General features: G+C 49.8%; 1 long non-coding RNA gene across 1 annotated transcript; it reads left to right on the top strand.

Annotated features, from left to right (window-relative positions):
* Positions 1-156: 156 nt before the first annotated feature.
* LOC143434719 (uncharacterized) lies at positions 157-6,249 on the top strand. Its single transcript, XR_013104441.1, has 2 exons — positions 157-396; positions 2,374-6,249. It is a non-coding gene; the product is annotated as an uncharacterized LOC143434719 (long non-coding RNA).
* Positions 6,250-12,357: the final 6,108 nt, after the last annotated feature.

Genomic DNA, 12,357 nt, shown 5'->3' with positions numbered 1-12,357 from the left:
GCACAGGTGCGCGTGCGCGAGCCCGACGCCGGCGCAGTCGCGCGCGCTCCTCCCGGAAAGCAGCCAACCGCACCGGGGAACGGGGAGCTGAGCGGGAGGGCGGAACTCGCCATGCGCCTGCGCGAAGAGGCGGGACTTCAACCGCCTAAAGGACTTGGGCTCGCGAACTTGGCCCCGCCCCAACCGCTGCGTGACGCGCGTGCGCGGCCGCGACGTCCTCACCGCCGGGCTTCAGGGCTGGATGTTCCTTAGGTACTACTGACTGAGGCTCTCTCTCCAGGTCTTGGCTGTGGAGGCTGAGGCGTGGGGGCCGCGCACCTGCACTCCTTGAGCCCTGTTTACCCCGTCCGTCACTTGGCTCATGGCCATCCTCAGTATCATCGATTGAATAAATGAGTAGGTAGCGAGGACTCTGCCAAATGGTAGTCACTGCTACCCCAGCATTCCTGAAGCCTGTGACGATAACTGCTTCTTTCTCTTGTCTTGAGATCAAGTCCCACTGGTCTGGGCTAGCCTGGGAATCGCTGAGAAGGGGTCAGATCCCCTAGAATTAGTTAGTTGGTTGTGAGCCCCCTCTTGTAAGCGCTGGGAAGCTCAACTCTGAGACATCTCTCCGGCGTGTTTTGGTTTTGATAGAGGATCTCATACTGTAACCCAGACTGGTTTGGAACTCTGGGGAATCCTCCTGCCTCATAGTCCCTGGCGGTGGGATGACAGGTGTACATGCTTTGTTGGCCACTGAGCCCAGGACTTTTGTATGCTAGGCAAAGGCTGCCAACTTGATGGGCATCCACAGGCAGCAGCCAGACTTAGAGGAGCACACACCTCCCTGTGCTTCCTTCCCACTCTCAGTGGACCAAGTGTAAGTGTTGCAGCTCTGAAGGGAAAGGCTTCCCCCACAGAAGTGTATCAGCTCCGCTTGGGCAGGGGGAGATTTCCCCAGAGAAAGTGTTCCAGCTGTGCTCCAAAACGTATCCTGGCAGTTGGGAGCCAAGCAATACAACAAAGTCACAACACACAGCAAACCTCACACGAGATTATTGGGAGGGAAAAACCCAGGAGGGTGGCTGCCTCTGCTTGGGTGAATCTCCCAGTAATTACAGAGTTGGATGTGGTGGCACACTCCTTAAAATCCAAGCACTCAGGAGTCAGAGGCAGGAGGATCTCTGTAACTCTGAGGCCAGCCTCATCTACAGAATCAGGTCCAGGACACCCAACATTACATAATCTAAACACACACACACACACACACACACACACACACACACACACACACAGATGCTGAGTGTGAAGACACTGGCCCAGGACTCTGGAGATGGAGGAGGATCAGGGATTCAAGGTCATCCTAAATTATATAGCAAGTTTGAGGCCAGCCTGAGTTACGTTAGAACCTGGCTAAACAAACAAAAACAGATAAACAAGTAAATGTTCCATCAGGCCAGGGATTAGCTAGCCAGTTTGCTGCAGCCTTCCATAGAGGGACAGTGTGCTGCCTGTAGCTGCCGTTCAATAAAAGGTTCTCTGATGCTTTGTTATTTTTCAAAATTTTTTTTTTGGAGACAGGGTTTCTCTGTATAGCCCTGGCTGTCCTGGAACTCACTCTGTAGACCAGGCTGGCCTCGAACTCAGAAATCCGTGTGCCTCTGCCTCCCAAGCGCGGGGATTAAAGGCGTGTGCCACCACCTCCTGGCTATTTTTCAATTCTTACTACATGTATTTAGTTGTGTGTGGGCACACTTGTACATGCATAGCACATGTGTAGGATCACAGGATAACCTGCAAGGTTTGGTTCTCTCCTAATCATGGATGTCAGGTTTGGTAGCAAGCCCTTTCACCCACTGAGCCATCTCACCAACCCCTTATTTACATCCAGGCTCAGTCAACAGGATATGAGATTAAACCACCCGAGTCCAGACTTCAGTTGTCTTTTTGGAGTAGGATCTCTTGAGAGTTAGAGGCCAGCCTGGTCTAAAAAGTGAGACAGTGCCGGGCGGTGGTGGCGCACGCCTTTAATCCCAGCACTTGGGAGGCAGAGGCAGGCAGATTTCTGAGTTTGAGGCCAGCCTGGTCTACAGAGTGAGTTCCAGGACAGCCAGGACTACACAGAGAAACCCTGTCTCAAAAAACCAAAAAAAAAAAAAAAAAAAAGTGAGACAGCTAGGGCAGTTATAAAGAGAAACATTATCTCAAAAAAATTAATTAAATCTTTAAACAAGACAAGGAATTGGCTCAAAACCTCTTCTCAGGCAGGAGTCCTCCACTCCAGCGTGTGGCAAGTAGTGTCAGAAATACCAGTGGGCTCTTAGTCCAGATGAAACAATTTAAGGTCAACTGTAACTTGGATCTGGTTTGTTTATTTGTTTTATTTTGTAGGAATGCAGGTGGTGCTACCACAGAAGTGTGGAAACCAAAGGACAACTTGGGGACTCCTTCTACAATGTGGGTCCTGAAGATCAAACTCAGGCCCTCAGCCTTGGTAGCAAGCCCTTTACACATGGAGCCATCTGGCCAGCCCTCAGGATTTTTGACTACCTGTAAGTGGGCAGAAGTGGGTGTCAGGTGTCTTCCTCAGTCACTCTCCAACTTGTTTTTGAGAGAGCCTCAGTGGAGCCCAGAGTTTACAGATTCATGGACACTGGCCAGCCAGCAGCCCAGTAGCCAGAGGCCCGGGAAGCCAGCAGCCCAGCAGCCTCCCATTGCAGGCTGCTGGCACTGGGATCACAGGTTTTCATTACATATGGGTTTCACCTGGGCCCACAAGCTCTGCATTAAAGGAAGATTCTTTTGCACAGAGGCATTTGTGAAATGACATACTAGAATATATTTAATGCAAAATTCAGGGACTGGAGAGTTAGCTTAAGAGCACTGGTTGCTTTTCCAGAAAACTTGGGTTTAGATTCCAGTTCCATATAGCAATTCACAACTGTCTGTAACTCCAATTCCAGGGGATCTGACCTCCACAGGCACATGTGTGCACATACCCACACACTATCATATTAATTTATGTGTACTGTGTCTGTCTGCATGTATGTCTGTGTACCATATATGTGTATACAGTGCCCTTGGAAGACAAGAGAACATATGATCCCCTGAGAACTAGAGTTACAGATGGTTGTGAACTGCCCTGTGGTGCCATAAATTGAACCTGTATCCTCTGCAAGAGCACCCGGTGCTCTTACCCCCTGAGCCATCTTTCCAGCCTCAATACACATAAGTTAAAAGACTAAAATATTTTTTAAAGGCCAAAACAAACAAGGGGGTTGTTGACACGGCTCAGTGGACCTGAGCTCAAATGTCTACCCCGTGGGGTAGAGTCGGGCGTGGGGACATGCCTGGCACCCTAGATTCCTTTGGGGAGATGGGAGGCAGGGATACAATGCAATCAAGAGACCCTGCCTCACACAAGCTGGAAGGTGAGGAGGCACACCTAGCATTGTCTGATGTCACAGGTGCCTGTGGTAAGTGTCCCGCAAACACACACACAGGCTTATGCCATACTGTGCATGTCTGAGACTTCTCAGTAGTGTCCCAGTGTCACAGCAATGTGTGCTTCGTTAAGAACCTGAGGTCACAGAGGAAGTGTGGGGCCACTCTGCTGCTTCTGCTTCTTCTCTTATTTTTAAATAAGAGACTTCATTAGGAAGGAGAAAAGGCCAGGCCTGTGACCTCAGGCCTTGGTTTACATGGAGCATCACCTCTGGGAAGATAAAATCCACTTGATGGGTCTCAGACTTCAAGACAGGAAAGATACACAATAAGGTGACCTAAAGGCTGGTACTGGGGCAGCTCGGAGCTCAGTGCTCTGAGCTCAGTTGTTGTCCAGTGCTGGTAACTAAGTAGGACATCTCTTTATCTGAATGCACAGGACCCTGTGTTCTATCCCCAACTTCGCACAAGCTGGGTGTGGTGGTGCACACTCCCACCCCCACCCCAGCATTCAGGAGATAAAGAATCAGGATTTCAAGGTCATCTCTGCTGAACAGCTTTGAGGCCAGCCTGTGGGTTCTTCTTTCTCCCACTTTTTCAACCCCCTAAGACTAGATAAGAAAGAAAAAAAGGACAGAGAGAAAAGAGAAAGAGACCTTTAAATAAAGCCAGGGATGGTAAAGGGGGCCATATTAAGTTTAGAACATTTCCTGCTGATTGGGGTATTGAGTTCCTTGGGGCAGGTTTGATCTTTGCCATCAGGATGTCTAATTTCTTCTTGTTGTGTTTCTTCTTTATGCATAACTACTTTTTTGTTGTTGTTGTTTTTTGAGACAGGGTTTCTCTGTGTAGCCCTGGCTATCCTGGAACTCACTCTGTAGACCAGGCTGGCCTCGAACTCAGGAATCCGCCTGCCTCTGCCTCCCAAGTGCTGGGACTAAAGGCGTGTGCCACCACCACCAGGTTGTGCATAACTACTTAACAAACTGCAACCAATCACTAACCAACAGCCCACCCTTCTCGGGACTCTTACATTTATATACCTGAAAAGTCCCCAGAGATTCAAAGCCACACAATTGCAGAAACTATCTGCAGCTGGCAAAATCACGCCCCTGCTAGAGCACGAGGCAAATCACAGTCAGTTGCTGTGAACAGTACAAAGCAGCCCCCATCTCCCATACCTGGAATTAAAATGATTAAATTCTTATAATATTTCTCTGTTTTTCAAAGAAACCAAAACTGTAAAATTTGTCACTACCCTAGCCTGTGCTATACATTACGAGAGGTTCTCTCAAAACAAAATAGGAGGCTGGAAGGATGACCCGAGGCTAAGAGCACAGGATGCTCTCCCAGAGGACCTGGATTTGGTTCCCAGCACCCATGTGGCAGTTGTAATCCCTGTCCCAAGGGATCTGATGCTTTCTTCTGATCTCCATGGGTACTGGGCTTGGGCGCCAGGTACAAGTATGATGTACAAACATACCTGCAGGAAAACATCCATACACATAAGATAAAATAAAATAAATCTAACAGATTTTTTAAAAATCAAAACAGAAGGCCAAAATCTTTAATCCTAGCACTCTGGAGACAGAGGCAGGTGACTAAGAACTCCAAGCCTGCTTGGTGTACATAATGAGACGATCTGAAAAGCAAATAAATCAATCAAATAAATGAATCAGGAGTTTGAGAGATAGTGTCTTAGTCAGGGTTTCCATGCTGCAATGAAACACCATGACCAAAAAGCAAGTTGGGAGGAAAGGGTTTGTTCAGCTTAGGCTTCCACATCATTGTTCATCGCTGAAGGAGGTCAGGACAGGAACTCACACAGGGCAGGAACCTGAGGCAGGAGCTGATGCAGAGTTTATAGAGAGGTGCTGCTTACTGGCTTGTTCCCCATGGCTTGCTCAGCCTGCTTTTTTATAGAACCAGGACCACCAGCCCAGGGATGGCACCACCCACAATGGGCTGGCGCTCCCCCATTGATCACTAACTGAGAAAATGCCCACAGGCGGATCTTATGAAGGCATTTCCTCAGCTGAGGCTCCTTCCTCTCTGATGAATGTAGCTTGTGTCATGTTGACACACAGCCAGCCAGTACAGGTTCCTCAGTGATTAAGAGGACTTGTTACTCTCAAGAAGACACAGTTCTGTTCCCAGCACTCAGTGGGCAACTCAACTTCCTGAGACTACAGATTGAGGGGATCTCATGGACTCTTCTGACCTCTGATGTTACCTGAACCATGTATACACACACACATACACACATTCACACACATTCACACTCACACACATACTCATGTACACTCACATGCACACACTCCCACACATTCACAATTCACACAACACACACTCACGATGACATACATAATTCAAAATGTAAAATAGATCTCTCTAGGCCCGATGGCAGGAGAACCAAGAGTTCATGGTCATCCTAAATTATATATTGAGTTTGAGTTAAGACCAGGTCTCAGAGAACAACAACTCAGTCCAGCCTTGATGCTGCATGCCTGGGGGTGCTGAGGCAGGAGGATTATGAATTCAAGGCCAGCCTGGGCTGTTGGGAGCCGACTTTAGTAGAAAGCAGCTAGATCAACTTTGCAGCCATCTGGAACCATATACCCTGATGAAAGACTTGGTTGTCAAAAACCTATAACAGCCGAAACACACTCTGATAAATATATTGTTTATCCCACATAGCTTGTTTTGCTGTTTAGTGACCTCAGCTGTATGGTGCACGTGGTAAAGTGTTTTCACCTGTGTTCTCCTGCTTGTGTATATAAATACCTCAGAATTCCCTTCAATAGGAGAGACTTGTTCACACCCTGTCTTGTCTCCATTCTTCGCGTCACCTACCCCAAGAGCCCCACTCTCTCTTGACCAGAGCACTTAGCCCCCAAAGCGTTGAGGCAAAGCGTTGAGGCAGAGCATGGGCAGCAACATTTTGGCCCACAAAGCCGGGCAGTACGGTTCTCAACACTGGGCCACACAGCAAGATCCTGATTCTAAACTAAATCAATAAAGCCAATGTTGGTGGCACGCATCTTTAATCCCAGCACTCAGGAGACAGAGGCAGGGAGATCTCTGTGAGCTTGGGGCCAGCCTGGTCTACACAGCAAGCTCCAAGCCAGCCAGGGCTGCCTATCCTAAAACCACAGAACCAAAGAATAATTGCACACACACAGCCCTCACAGCTTGGATGACCCTGGGGAGTCACTGTGATCTACACAGAGGAGAGAGGACTTGGCCTGTTTTCTAGATGGTTTGGCACCATATGCAGCCCCCCACCCCACAGCAGACAGCTGTGCAGCCGAAGCCCTGCTCTGGGACATCCCTGGAGGATACCTTTGAAGGCTGGTCCACCCACACACCCGGCACTCACTCTGGAGGGAGTGCAAGCTGGACCTGTAATCTCACACTGATTCACAGGCCATGTCTGTGGCTTCGGATGGGAGACCAGGAAATCGGAAGGAACAGGATTGGAGAATTGGTGAAGGAGATGGGGCTGGGGTAGACTGTGAGACAGGTCTCCAGGGAGTGAGTGGGGGACCTCAGCACAAGACATTTTGAAAATTACACTTATTTTTAGTATTGGAATGAGGAGCCCTTGCCACAGTGCACATGAAGAGATCATAGGACCACGTGCAGGAGTCAGTTCTGTCCCTCCATCGTGTGGGTCCCAGAGATCGCACTCAGGTTATTGGGCTTGGTAGCAAGCTCCTTTACCCGCTGAAACATCTGGCAGGCCCAACACAGACACCGACTGCTCTACCAGAGGTCCTGAGTTCAATTCCCAGCAAACACATGGTGGTGGCTCACAACCATCTGTAATGTGATCTGATGCCCTCTTCTGGTGTGACTGAAGAGAGCAATGGTGTACTCATATACACAAAATAAATAATTAAATAAAACCCTTAAACTCACAGGAATCCACCTGCCTCTGCTTCACAAGCGGTAGGATTAAAGGTGTGTGCCACCACACCCCACCTGGCTTTTGAACTTCTTTGTTTTCACATTTGTGCTAAAGATTTGAACTCAGGTCCTCCTGATCCACAGCCAGCACTCATCTGCTGCCCATCCCCCAGCCACTGGACTTGTGTGTACTGTGAACACACCAGACAATGGGGGCCTGGGATTGAAGACAGGCTGCTCCAGCACAGCAAGCTGGTGTGTTTTGTATAGTTACTTTAATGCATCATATATGTGTATGTGTGAGTGTGCATGTGTTTGCATGCATATGTGTGTGTATGTCTGTGGGCATGCATGTGTGTGGATGGCCATGTATACATGTGTGCATGGTCATATGCGTATGATCATGTGTGTGTACACGTTCATGTATGTTGTGTGCTTGTGCATGTGCACATTGTATATGTGTGCATCTGCATGTGAGTGTATGTGTGTGCACACTTGTGTGCGTACATGTGGAAGACAGGGCTTGACTTCAGGAATCTTAAACTCCTGTTTCGAGACAGGGTTTCTCTGTGTAGTCCTGGCTGTCCTGGAACTCACTCTGTAGACCAGGCTGGCCTCCAACTTAGAAATCCACCTGCCTCTGCCTCCCAAGTGCTGGGATTAAAGGCGTGTGCCACCACTGCCCGGCAAACTCCTGTTTTTCTTAAAGATTTTACTTTTATGTATGTGTGTGGTGTGTGCATGTAAGTGCAGTGCCCTCAGAGTCCAGAAGAGGGCATCAGATCCCCAGGAGCTGGAGTCACCCACAGTAGTGACCTACCCAGCATGGGTACAGGGAAGTGCTTTGAGCCATTTCCTGGGCTTGCTTTTTTTCTGTCCCTGCCTCTCTGTTTCTGTCTGTCTTTGATGAGAGAAAGGAAAGGAGGAGGCGCCCAGTTCTGATTCTGGGTGGAACTTTCCTGACTCTGGCAAGTGTGGATCCATGATGGCCATGCTCCCTCTGCTGGCGGTATGGTCTGAAATGGCCTGGTGTCTGTCTCTGAGCCTCCCTACTCACCACTCCCTGCACAGAGCAGCAGTTGGGGGACACTTGGGCACATCTGGCAGTGTCTGTTTTAATAGTTCACAGTTCACTCACTATTCAAATAGAAGCAGGAAGGCATTACCGATCACGCCAAGGCTCAGAGTCTCTGCACTCTGTGTACTCCTTTTTAAAATTAATTTTAAAGATTTACTTTAATTTTATGTATGTAATGTATATACATTTGGCTTGCATGTGTGTCTGTGCATTATGTATGTGCAACGCCAACAGAAGCCAGGAATGAGACCTAGAGTTACAGATGGTTGTGAGCTGCCATTCAGATGCTGGGAATGGAAACCCAGGTCCTCTCCAAGAGCAGCCAGTGCTCTTAACCCCGAGTCATCTCTCCAGCTCCTCTTTGGCTTTTTTCCATTCCTGCCTCTCTGTCTGTTTTTCCTCTTTCAGTCCCACTGTATTCTAGGTAGACTGAAGCCCTGTCTGTTCATTCTGGTGATCTAACCCACCTCGCATGCCCAGCCCCAACCCTGCTCTTCCCAGCTATTCTGGAAGTTCTAGGCATCCTCCTGCTCTAGTGTCCTGCTCTGTAAAAACAGCACTTTTCTCCTGCACTGAGAGAGGTCCCTCAGCACAGATGCAGCCCAGGGCATCATAGCCTCCTCATAGTCTACATCCTGGCAGGGGTGCCCTCCCCGAGCCGCGGCCACGATGGCCCTGGAGACTCCACTCCTAGGAATAGCTGCATGCTGTGGGTCTCCTTGCACAAATCAGCCTGTTGTCAGCCGGGGCCACACCCAGCTGCCTAGGATGCTGTAGGTTTAAAACACTCCTAGCCTCTCTTTGAGAGAGCTCTTTGAACAGGACGGTGGGCTCGGCAGCTGGGAGGCCATCTGAACATAGAAGCCACAGAGGCTTTACTGGGGGTGTGCAGGGGTGTCAGGAGCTGGCTTTCAGCCTGGCCTCAAAGCTCCACTTCCCACAGAATCTCAAGGCTGCCATTCAGAGTGGCCGAGACATCCATCCTACAGAAGGAAGGTGCCCCTGGGCCCCTCTCCACTCCGAGCCACCACTGGAAGGTATCTTTAGACAGAATTTCACTGTACTGATTTAGGTGGTAAGAGAAAAGGGGTTTAAATACCCTGTCCCCATCCCAGGCACACTCTGAGGTGCTCACGACTATGGCTGGTTTGAGTGGAGTTGGCTGGGCCTGTGTGTGTGTGTCTGTATCTTCTTCAGACAAGATCTCATGTAGCCCAGGCTGCCCAAGTATTTACTACGGAGCTGAAATGACCTTGAACTTTGGTTCCTCTTGCTCCATGGCCCAAGTGCTGGGATAGAAGGGGACGGTACTTCCAGCCGAGACTCAGCACACAGCACACAGATGCACCAGCAACAAAAGCAAAGCTAACATTAGCTGGATGAATAAAGAGTTCAAAATGCATCAGCCTGCACGTCCGTCTCTCTCGGCCACGTCCCAGTCAGGGGAACCCGGGGTGGACTGGATGGGACGGGAGAGTCGGCTGGGAGGGTGGGTCAGGTCCCAGCGGTTGGCAGGAAAACCTGTAGTGTGACCAGGCCTTTCCACTCTCTGGTCTGATTCCGGGCCCCTGACAGCCATAAAATCACCCTGCTTAGACTGGCAATATTTTCCTTTAATGTGTTCCTGAAGGCTTTGGAAGACCAGGAGGAAAATTCCAGAGTAACAAGGAGAGAGCTCTTTCAGGTCCTGGGGGAAGGAGGGGCAGTGGGGGCAGGACCCAGGGGCACCCGCAGCCCTGTGGGGAGGCCTGTCTGTCTGCCCATTGTCTGCTCAGGGTCTGTAGGACGACAGAGGACCTCCCTGATGTCTGTGGTGTGCGGATGGTGGGTGGCCTTGCCTCTTCTAGCTGCTTCTCCACAGGAGTTCATATAAAACTGCTCCAAGGTATTTTTACCGGAGTCTGGGTCGTGTTATGTGCCGCACACTTCTGTCACCCCTGTTGCCTTCTCTTTGCTCCTGCTTGTCCAGCCCTTCTTCCTCACCTTCATGTGTCCCACATTTTACTCAGCACTCCCAGTGGTCTGACCCTTATTCCTCCTCCAATCACAGGGCAGAGGCTCTTCCTCTGCCCCTCCCAGAGCTGTGGGTGCAGCCCCATCGTGGCTTTGACCAGTCTGCATTGACTAATGGTGAAGTTGTGTGTTATGATCCTGGATTGTTGTTGGGGCGGGGGGAGGGAATGGAAGGAGGTAGATGCTTTTTAAAATACATCCTAGGGTCTGACAAGTCACATTGTCCCTGAGAAGACACTACCCTCTCTGCCGTGTCAGGTATGCTAGCAACAGATAAAACACATTTCAGTCAAGACCTATAGGCAAAGGGAGCCATGGAAAGAGGGAAGAAGGGCTTTCAGGTGGAGGGGGCAGCTTGTGGAAAAGCCCTGGGGTCAGGAAGTGCCAGTGGGCAGAGATCCACCCACAGGAGACTTCGCTTGTGGAGTGAGGGCAGGGATATGTTCTTTGGGCAAAAGGAAGCTACAGAGGGTGGGTGAGCAGAGGCAGGAACATGGTAATTTCTAATCTTTTTCTGTTCCTTTTTGTTTTATTTGGAGACATGATCTTACTCTACAGCCCAGGCTGCTTTTGAACTTGGCTAATCCTCCTGCCTCTGCCTCCCATGTGCTGGGGTTACAGTGGGAGGGCAGTCAGTCTGTGTTCTAGCTGGGACCAGGGTGTGGCTGCAGGGAGAACAAGGAGGAGTGTGTGTGTGTGTGTGTGAGAGAGAGAGAGAGAGAGATAGAGATAGAGAGAGAGAGAGAGAAACAGAGAGACAGAGAGAGACAGAGACAGAGAGACAGAGAGAGAGCAAGAGAGAGAGACACAGAGAGAGAGACAGAGAGACAGAGACAGAGAGAGACAGAGACAGAGAGAGAGCAAGAGAGAGAGACACAGAGAGAGCAAGAGAGAGAGAGACACACAGAGAGAGACAGAGAGAGAGAGAGAGACAGAGAGAGCTAGCTCCTGGGTCTTGGAGCCAGCACAGAGGGTATTGGGTTCTTGATAGAAAAAGACAGCTTGGGTTAGGCTGTGCTGAGGAGCCCTAATCAAGCGCCCTGGGCGGAGCCACACTGCTGTCTGAGCAGGAACTGCAGGGCCGCTCCTGGATGACTCTGCTCTGGATGGCCTGTGAGCCTCATGAGCGAGAATGACTGCTGGTGGCTGGGCCTGGATGGTGTCCATTGTAGTGAGGCCAGCAGAGGCTTGAGCCAAGCTAACCTCTGACCTTAATGCCGAAGGGAAGAGGCCCGTGTTTTCTTCCTCCCGGATCTTTGTGTTATGGCTGGATGCCAGGACCAAGTCCAAAATCCAGATGTGGCACTGGCTGAAACCCTGGGGCGATGTGGTATGGTGGGCCAGGAAGGTCTAATCATGGGTGAGCTGTTCCTAGGCTTTGGTGTGTGTGTGTGTGTGTGTGTGTGTGTGTGTGTGTTGGCCTAATGACTTAGAACTAAGCTTCAGGCACAATACCTCAGGGCTCTAGAGGGACAAGCTGCATGTTTATCCTACCAGGTGTTTACCCATGATCTCATGATGTAGTTAGTGTAGGCTAGCCTGAAGTTTGTCATTCTTCTGCCTCTGTGTCCTAAGTGCTGAGATTGTAGGCATGAGCCACCATGACTGGCTAGCGTGGTGCATGCTCCAGTAAGCACTGTACCAACTGAGCTACAAGCACTCTACAAACTGAGCTACAAGCACTCTAAGAACTGAGCTACAAGCACTCTAAGAACTGAGCTACAAGCACTCTAAGAACTGAGCTACAAGCACTCTAAGAACTGAGCTATAAGCACTCTACCCACTGAGCCCAAGCCCAACACAACACGGTACATTTTTAAGTTGAATGTTTTTATCATCATGCATTATAATTTATAACATGAAAAAAAAATAAGACAGTGGAACGCACAAACTTACCTCACGTTGACTCACAACCCTGGACAGATGCCTCG

Source organism: Arvicanthis niloticus, chromosome 16, assembly GCF_011762505.2.
Source record: "Arvicanthis niloticus isolate mArvNil1 chromosome 16, mArvNil1.pat.X, whole genome shotgun sequence".
NCBI classification, from domain to species: domain Eukaryota; kingdom Metazoa; phylum Chordata; class Mammalia; order Rodentia; family Muridae; genus Arvicanthis; species Arvicanthis niloticus.
Note: the sequence above shows the minus strand (reverse complement) of the source record. Positions and strands in the feature narration are given on the sequence as shown.